Below are 8786 nucleotides of genomic sequence, written 5' to 3'. Positions count from 1 at the left end.
TAAAACCTAAAGTATAGTAATAATAATAATAATAAAAGTACAGTAGTATGATTATTATGCATTGCATGCTTGTATCAAAGTATCCTGTGTACCCCATAAATATATACACCTACTATGTATATGTATATGGGTACATATACTATGTACCCACAAAAATTAAACGTAAAAGTAAAATTTTAATAAAATAATCCATAGTAACACAGTGAAGCAAAACAAAACAAAACAAAACGGAGAGTAACCACACAGAAAGCCTCTTTGGAGAGATTGGTTAGAAGTCTAGAGAAGGCTAGGTACCGAGAAGAAGGATGATTACTGTCAGTATCAGTCATGTAATCTTCAGTAGCCTGGTCTGTAGAAGCCACTGGAATCTCTTGCGATGAAGGTAACAGGAGATCTGAGTTCACACCCAAAAAACAGGCACTGATGTAACACTCTATCTCTCCCAACCCTGTGCAAGCTTCTAACCCAAGAGTCACAGACTTTTCACCCACGCCTGCTCTCCAGATCTCAGCTCTACAGCTCCTTCACAATTGTCAATATTTCAGACTCCAGCTATGTGACCACATTGCACATATCCAAGCCTGGAGCACTGCAGCAACTGCAGTTTCGAGCTGGTACTGTCTGAAGCTGTGGAGCCTAGATTTCTCTCTGTGCCTGCATAATGAATCCTAACTTTGCAGCCACCATGTAAACACCCATACCTCTGGCATTTTAGCCACAGTCACAGAAAGCTATCCTACTCCTCAGACTCTAGGAACTGGAATTGGATGTGGGTTAAATGTCTCTAGGAAATATCTATTCTCTGTTATGAATTTGTACTCCAGTTTTACAAGATGTTCCCATTTACAAAATCGATGAGGGAACCCAAGAACTCTGCATTTGAACTTACAATTTTATGTAAATCTAAATTTACTTCAAAATAAAAAGTCTAATAAAATCCGAATCTCCAATTAAGTTTCTAAGGTTGCAAAATACTAACTGTCTAATTTAATTACAATTCCCGAAATTCATTTTTCTTTTTCTTTTATGCTGTTGCCTTTTCCAACTCAGCAGCTTGGAAAGCTTTCACATCTGCTCTCTATCTTGGATCTCTAAGTACTCTTAGACTTCTTGATACATCAGATCAAATTGTCCCAATCCTCCTGCTGAGCGAAGATCTGCTGAGAAAAATGAGAGGTACGTCACAGGAGCTACTTCACAGCTTCCAGGCAGAACTCCTCATGCCTCTGTGTGTTATCTGCCCTGGGCCATCTATTTGTCTTACCCCCATAAAGCTCATCAACAGGTCAATAAAGCAGACTCCTTAGCTAGGTAGAGGTGGTGGAGAAGGAAAAAGTAAATAAAATAAACACAGTCTCTAGAGCTGTGGGCCTCATTTACCACCACTTTTCTGCTTTTGATGAGTGGGGTCGGAGTTCATAGCCTTGGTGTCTGGTTGTCGTGAGGACTGCTCCAGATTCATCCTTCCTGAAATAATGGTTTCTATTTTCTGAGGAAAAACTGAGATTTCAATGTGGATATATCCTTAAATGTAGCCAGGCTCCTTGTTGGCTATCCCAGAGGGCTGGGAGAGTGAACAGCTTTTTCTTAAATGTGTGAAGAGGATTTTTCCTGAGGTTTCCAAGTCTTTCAGAGCCTTCTAATCACATGTCATGTCTTGCTGTTCCTGAAGGTTGGGGATGAATGAAGGGAAGAATCCACCATGATTAGTAATCTGGAGGGTTAGAATAGTTCCTTTATCTGTAAGAAACTTTCATTTAGAAATGGGTAATTTTTTCCTGTTCTATGTGTTTTAAATATTTCTAAAGCTTTCATCCACAGACGTCATAAAATGTATTTCTTCTCGTCATGGATCAAAGCTATTTTCATCATTGCCTTGGTATTTCTTCTTCACTCTGGTGAGTAAATTTTTCAGTCCTGGGTGAAGCATGTCACATTTCTTAGAAAATGTAGTAAATAACTGCTATAACCTAGGAATGAAGGGCCTGTTTTGTTGGATTTGCAATCCTTAAACTGGCAAAATGGAGTAGGGAATAAGTGTATTTATATAAAATTGAATTAGTGAATTGTTTTTCTCATTTCCCTATATTCCTTGACAATCTGATTTTTTGCTTGTCAGCTCTGAGTGTACTAAAGTCAAGGCCTTGTGTAAGAAGAAGACTCACTGATCCTTCTGCTGACAAGTTATCTGTCTTTCTTAAAGCTCAAAGTGGCTCATGAATTTCAGAATAAAGCAACTGTGAGGTGTTGGATAGATCCTTTATATTAGAGCTGAGTACTAATTAATGTATTCATATTAAGTAAGTCACTTATACAAGGCATTAACTTGTCTTACTTGGTTGTCTCATCTATAAAAATGAAAAAAAAAATCCAGTATGGTACCTTCAAAAGGAGATTTGGGGAGTTACTAAACAATGCATAAAATTATTTGTCACAAGTGATCTTAATTTGGGACTAATAAAATATTTCCAGACTTGAAGTCATTTTGTGAATGTATTGTATTAATATTGCCACAAAATCTTACTTTATTACCTTTAGGGTCATGAGCAAAGAATTTAGATATTTTTCTGTTACTAAGAAGTACATGCACTTCCCATAAGAAATTATGCTTTCCCCACTGCTTCTTCTTAATTTTAATTTGTCCTTTGTGCGTTGGTTGCAGAAACTTCTTTTGCACCTTCGCGAACATATCACAAAATGGTAAGTTAATACTGATTAAAATGGAAGTTGAAAAAAAATCTTTCAACTTTTTTATGCTATAAATTTTAAAAGCAAATTTCATGAAACAAAAGGTATAACAAAATGATTCTTCAACAAGTAAAGACAAAAATAACAAAAAATACAAACAAAACCAATCAAAAGAACTTTCCTGTGTTCTTGTTACACTAAGGTTAAGAAATAGAATCTGCCAGCCATATAAAATGACTTGGCACTATAAACAAGGTAAAAATATCCTATTATTCAAGCATTTTATTAAAGGGCATAAGTTTTGTTGTACATAATCATCTAATATGCGTTAAAGGATGTTTAAAGTAGAAAGGTCGTCCTAGCAAAACAAGAAGATTAAAAAGTTATACAAATAAGGGTAAATGAAATAATAATTTTCATATAGTGACATACAGAATATTACATAGAGGTGAAGAAAATGAACTATAGTTCTGAACATCTGAATAAAGGTCACAAAACATTTAAAAAGCAGATTATATGAGAATACAGACAGCATTTTTTTTGTAAATTACCGGTACTTCCAACAACAAATAATATATATAACTGTATCTATATGGTTATACAATTATATGCAAACACACATATATGAATACATAGGTATGAAGTAAAATCATTGGGAAGACAAGGGAATGATAAACTAAAATTCAGTGTTATGATTTCTTATGGTATAAAATAATGGGAGCTAATTTATCTGGGTACAAGGAGAAGTAGGGGCAGGGAGGCTAAATTATACAAATAACTTCAGTCATTTCTACTGCTTTGAAATCTCAATATAAAGTACAGTTATTTTATTTTGATGTACTGTTTAGCATTATGTATGTGGAATAAAGAATATTTTATTCAAAAAGTTAATTATCTGATAAATTCTATATTTACTCTTTATGATTAGCAGCCAGATTGTAGTGAGTATGCCAGTCAAACACATTTTTGCACCAGAGAAATGGATCCAATCTGTGCAACCAATGGCCAGACTTATAACAATAAATGCATTTTCTGCTGTGAAAAGTTGTAAGTACACAGGATTAAATATTATCTCTTCTAAAGTAATAAAGAAACCATCACGAAATTATAGGAAAACTCATGTTTCTAATGACTTGGGTAAAAGTCTATGCAGAATATAACTGTACTAGCTCTATAAAAGTTAAAGGAATACACTTGTACCTTTCTCTAAATTCCCTTTTCTAAAAGTATTTTTGTATTTGACCTCACAGCATAGCTCTAGTAAATATTCTATAAAAGTACAAATCAATTAATTTAATTTAATTATTATGAATTACTAATGGCAAACTAGTGACTGGAATAATGTAATTCCAAAGCCCAGGTGCTGAATGGTAATTTCCATGATGTAACACCAAACTATAGAAAGTATAACTGAGCAAGAAATCTAATACAGAAATCTGAAATCCATCACAATGGGCCCATTAATGCTAAGGAGGGACTCCTCTGATGATCCACTTTGTCACCTGAACTCCATGACAGCTTCTAAGCCTTCCTTGGAGCTCAGGGCAGTCCAGGACACTTCCACTCAATCTCCCTTCCTGTCTCCTGCATTCTGAAAGAGTTTGCAGTCTAAAGGTTCAGCCGGCCTTCTTGCCTCCCTCCACATTTTCTCTCACAGATATTTCCTCTCATAAAATATTTGCACATTTAATTCCGAAACTAGTTTTTGCGTCTACAGAAACCGCTCATGAAACAATCTTTAATCTTCTCCTGTCTTGAGTCAGAGGAGATCTGAAGACTGAATCAAGACTAGGCATGTAGAAAAAGCCAGGTAGCCCCAGATGGCAATAGAACTTGTGCAGGGAACAGCTGGGACCCCACTGCTTGCAGAAGTGGAGCAGAGATTTTCCAAACTGTCCGGTTCAAATCTTCCTTATTGAGAAGCATATTATGCAATATCCAGGGAACTAAAAAATATTATTTCAATAAATTATTTTTCCTTTTCTATTATTTTTTATTTTCAGAGGAAGTAAAGAAAAAATTGAATTTCATCATTATGGCAGATGCTGACTTTTGGCCTGAGCTAAACATTGCTGAGGATTTTATTGTAATCCTATCTTATGGTGGATTCTACAACAAACTAGCACCTTCTCAATCAGAATCTTACATTTTTAGATGACCAGTTGACATCTTCTGTAGCACATAAGATGAAATACAAGATGTTGAAGACTCTTTCTGACCCTAAGAACCTGTGATTAAATAATTTTTATTCTCTATATTTGATTATTCAATGATAGTTAGAAAAACTATTATCTTAGTTATGCGTTTGATATTGTAAAATGTAATGAAATTTACAATCATAAATATTTCACTCAATAAAATGTTAAATATTATCTTTATTAAAACATTTTTTCTTTTGTTGGGTAGTGCATTAATATACATAAATACTTTTGGTAATTATAACTAAAAACACATTTTCAAAGATGACCAAATAATATACTACTTGGGTGTTTATCAAAAGTATGGATAACTGTGCTCCTCTTTATCCTAAAGTTTCAGAACTTCTAGGAGAGGTATCTGGTAATTTGAATTCTAACAAGTACTCCAGGTTAATCTTAGGATCTTCTGATCATGAACATTAGGTAACATGGACTTAAATTCTAAGACATAGGATATTTCTATAATTAAATGCACTGCAGAGTCTATTCAGATACTGTAAGATTTCTGAGGATTGGGAGAAAAAAATTATGTATGTATATTTTTCCATGCACAAATTAGTCAAGAGAGAGAAGGTGGAGATCCTAGGATGCCAGACAACTTGGCCTGCCTTCCCTAACCTAGGATATCCATTTGTGATCCAAGTCCAGTGTGTCTCCAGTTCGCTCATCTCTCAACCAACAAGAAGAAGACTTTATTTGGGTGGTCACATGATCATTTAAAACTTGATTTTAGCAGCAGAAACATAGATTGACTACTGGAAGATAACTATCAATCTGCCACATATGCCATACCAGGCATGTTCTCCTTTTCAGTGAAAAATTTCACATCTAAAATCTTGATCTAAGTGTGAGTTACTTATTCATCTATGTAGTCTTCATTGTTGATGAAGGTGTCCATTAGAATGTACATTTTTAGAGCTATACTTAAAAAATGTGTTCAGCCAATATCATATTCTGTTTTTAATTATATAGGGCATGTATAAAAACATTATTCAATGAATGCTAGTAAATTCACACTTTTTTTTTACATTCAACATATTATTAAAAAAAACCCCTAGTATGCATAAGGCCCAATCTATAATGCTAGCAAAAATGTGGTAAGTAAAAGCAGATATTGTCACTATTTTCTAGGACAGTAGTCCTCATCCTTATTGACACCAGGGACCAGTTTCATGGAAGACAATATTTCCACAGACAGGTGGTTGGGTGGGGATGGTTTTAGGATAAAACTGTTCCATCTCACATCTTCAGGCATTAGATTCTCATAAGGAGCTCACAACCTAGATCCTTCACATGCGCAGTTCAAAATAGGGCTCACGTTCCTATGAGAATCTAATGTCCCACTGATATAACAGGAGGCAGAGGTCAGGCAGTAATGCTTGCTGGCCTGCTGCTCACCTCCTGCTGTGCTGCTGGGTTCCCAACAGGCCATGGACTTGTGCCAGTCATGGACTGGGGGTTAGGGACCCCTGCTCTAGGAACATTCAGTGTACTGACAGAAGTTAGTACCCATTAATGAATGGAAACTAACTCATTGTATGACTATTTTCCACACAAGCTGTCTGAGTTAATTTCCCATATTCTGCATGTCATGTAATTTATTTCTCATAGGAATCTTGTTAGACACACATTAGCTTCATATTTTAGCTAGAATGAGAGTGAAACCAAGGAAATATAATAATATTTGAAAACTGAACTTTGGTAAGAAAAAAAGTGTTTTTAAATTGGGATAAAATTTATCAAACTTAAAGTTCACTCTTTTAAAGTTTACAATTACATAACTTTTAGCATATTCACAATATTGTGCAACCATTATCACTATCTGATTGTAGAACATTTCTATCACTTACTCCGCTCCAGAAAACCTATGCACTTCTCAATCCCCCACTGTATCTGTTCTTGGCAACTGCTAATCTACTTCTTGTCTCTATGGATTTTCCTATTCTGAAAATTTTACATAAATAAATCATACAATATTTATATAACTTTAATATGTTGGAAATATATACATAGTATGTGGTCTTTTGTTACTGATTTCTTTCATGTAGCACAATGTTTTCAATGTTCATTCATACTGTGACATGTGTCCGTAGGTCTTTCCTTTTTATGACCAAATAATATTCCATTGTGTGGATGCACCACATTTGTTTATATATTCATAAACTGATAGACATCTGGATTGTTTATTCTTATTGGCTATTATGAACAATGTGACTATGAACACTCTTGTAGAAGTTTCTGTGCGACCATATATTTTTATTTCCGTTGGGTAGAGACTTAGGAATAAAATCACTGGATCATGTACTCTATTTTAACTATTTGAGGAAATGCCAAATTGTTTTTCACAGTGGCTGAACCATTATACCTTCCCACCAGAACTGCAAGAGAGTTCCAATTTCTTCAGATTCTCAACAAACTTGTTATTTTTCATTTTTAAAAAATTTTAGACACCCTATTGGATGTGAGTAGTTTATTATTGTGGTTTGATTTTAATTTCTCTTATGATTGACAATGTTTAGCAACTTTTCGTGAGTATAGTGGCTATTTGCACATCTTCTTTAGATAAATGTTTATTCATATGCCTTGCTCATTTTTATACTGGGTTACTTGTATTTTTATTTTTGAATTTGAAGTATTCTTATACAGTCTGGATATTAGAACTTTATCAGATATATGGCTTGCAAATGTTTTCTCACATTTTCGGATTGTCTTTTCAGTTTCTTGATTGTGTCCTTTGATGCACAAAGTGTTTTTTTAATTTTGATGAATTCTAACTTATCTTATTTTTCCCTTGCTGCTTGAGCTTTTGGTATAATATAAAATAAATCACTGTCAAATCCAAGATGGTGAAGATTTATGCTTGCCAAAAATCAATAGAGCATATATGTATCAATTTATTTATTTATCCAGTAATACATTTTTTGCTTATGTTTCCTTTTAAGAGTTTCATACTATTAGTTCTTCCGTTTAAATCATTGATCCATTTTGAATTAATTTTTCTATATGGTGTGAAGAATAGACCCAAATTTATTCTTTTGCATTTGCCTATTTAATTGTCAAAACATCAGTTGTTTAAAAGACTATCTTTGCCATTTTTTGACTTGCCAAAAATCAATAGAGCATAGAAGTATCAATTTATTTATTTATCCAGTAATGCATTTTATGGATGTGTTTATTTATTTTGATAAATAAAAATTGTATACATTGATGGTGCATGTGATTTTCATAGATACACATATTATGAAATGATAAAGCCAAACAAATTAACATATCTATCACCTCACTTGCCATTATTATGGTGAGAACACTTAAAATTTACTCTGTTAGCAATTTTTCCAGGAAACAATACAGAACTTATGTATCCTTCCAAAATGAAACTTTCTAGTAAATGTAATCCCATTTGTCTATTTTTCCTTTGGTTTTCTGTGCTTTTGAAGTCTTATTTAAAAATCCTTGCTCAACCCAATGTTGTAAAACATTTCCCCTATGTTTCTTCCAGTATTTTCATAGCTTGGCATTTTATATTTAAGTCTTTAATCCACTTTGAGTTGATTTTTGTATATGGTGAGGGGTAGGGGTCTAGTATTATTCTTCTGCATGTGTCTATTCAAATTTTTCAGCAGACTTCATTGACGAGCATGGAGGCAAAAGCAACTTCATCTTGGATACTAATCCACCATGTTGACTTTTGATTTATCCCTATCTTTTGATTGGAGAATTTGATCTATTTACACTCAAGATTGTTATTAATAGGTAAGGTCTTACTCTGGTCAGTTTTTGTTTTCTGGTTGTTTTGTGAATCCTTTGTTTCATTCTTCCTATCTTGATGTTTATCTCTGTGACATAGTGATTTTTTTATAGTGCTAAGCATTGTTTCCTTTCTCTCTTTTGTTTGCATAC

The sequence above is a fragment of the Pongo pygmaeus genome, chromosome 4, assembly GCF_028885625.2.
Source record: "Pongo pygmaeus isolate AG05252 chromosome 4, NHGRI_mPonPyg2-v2.0_pri, whole genome shotgun sequence".
Classification (NCBI taxonomy): domain Eukaryota; kingdom Metazoa; phylum Chordata; class Mammalia; order Primates; family Hominidae; genus Pongo; species Pongo pygmaeus.
The sequence above is the reverse complement of the archived record's forward strand: the minus strand, read 5'-3'. Positions refer to the sequence as shown.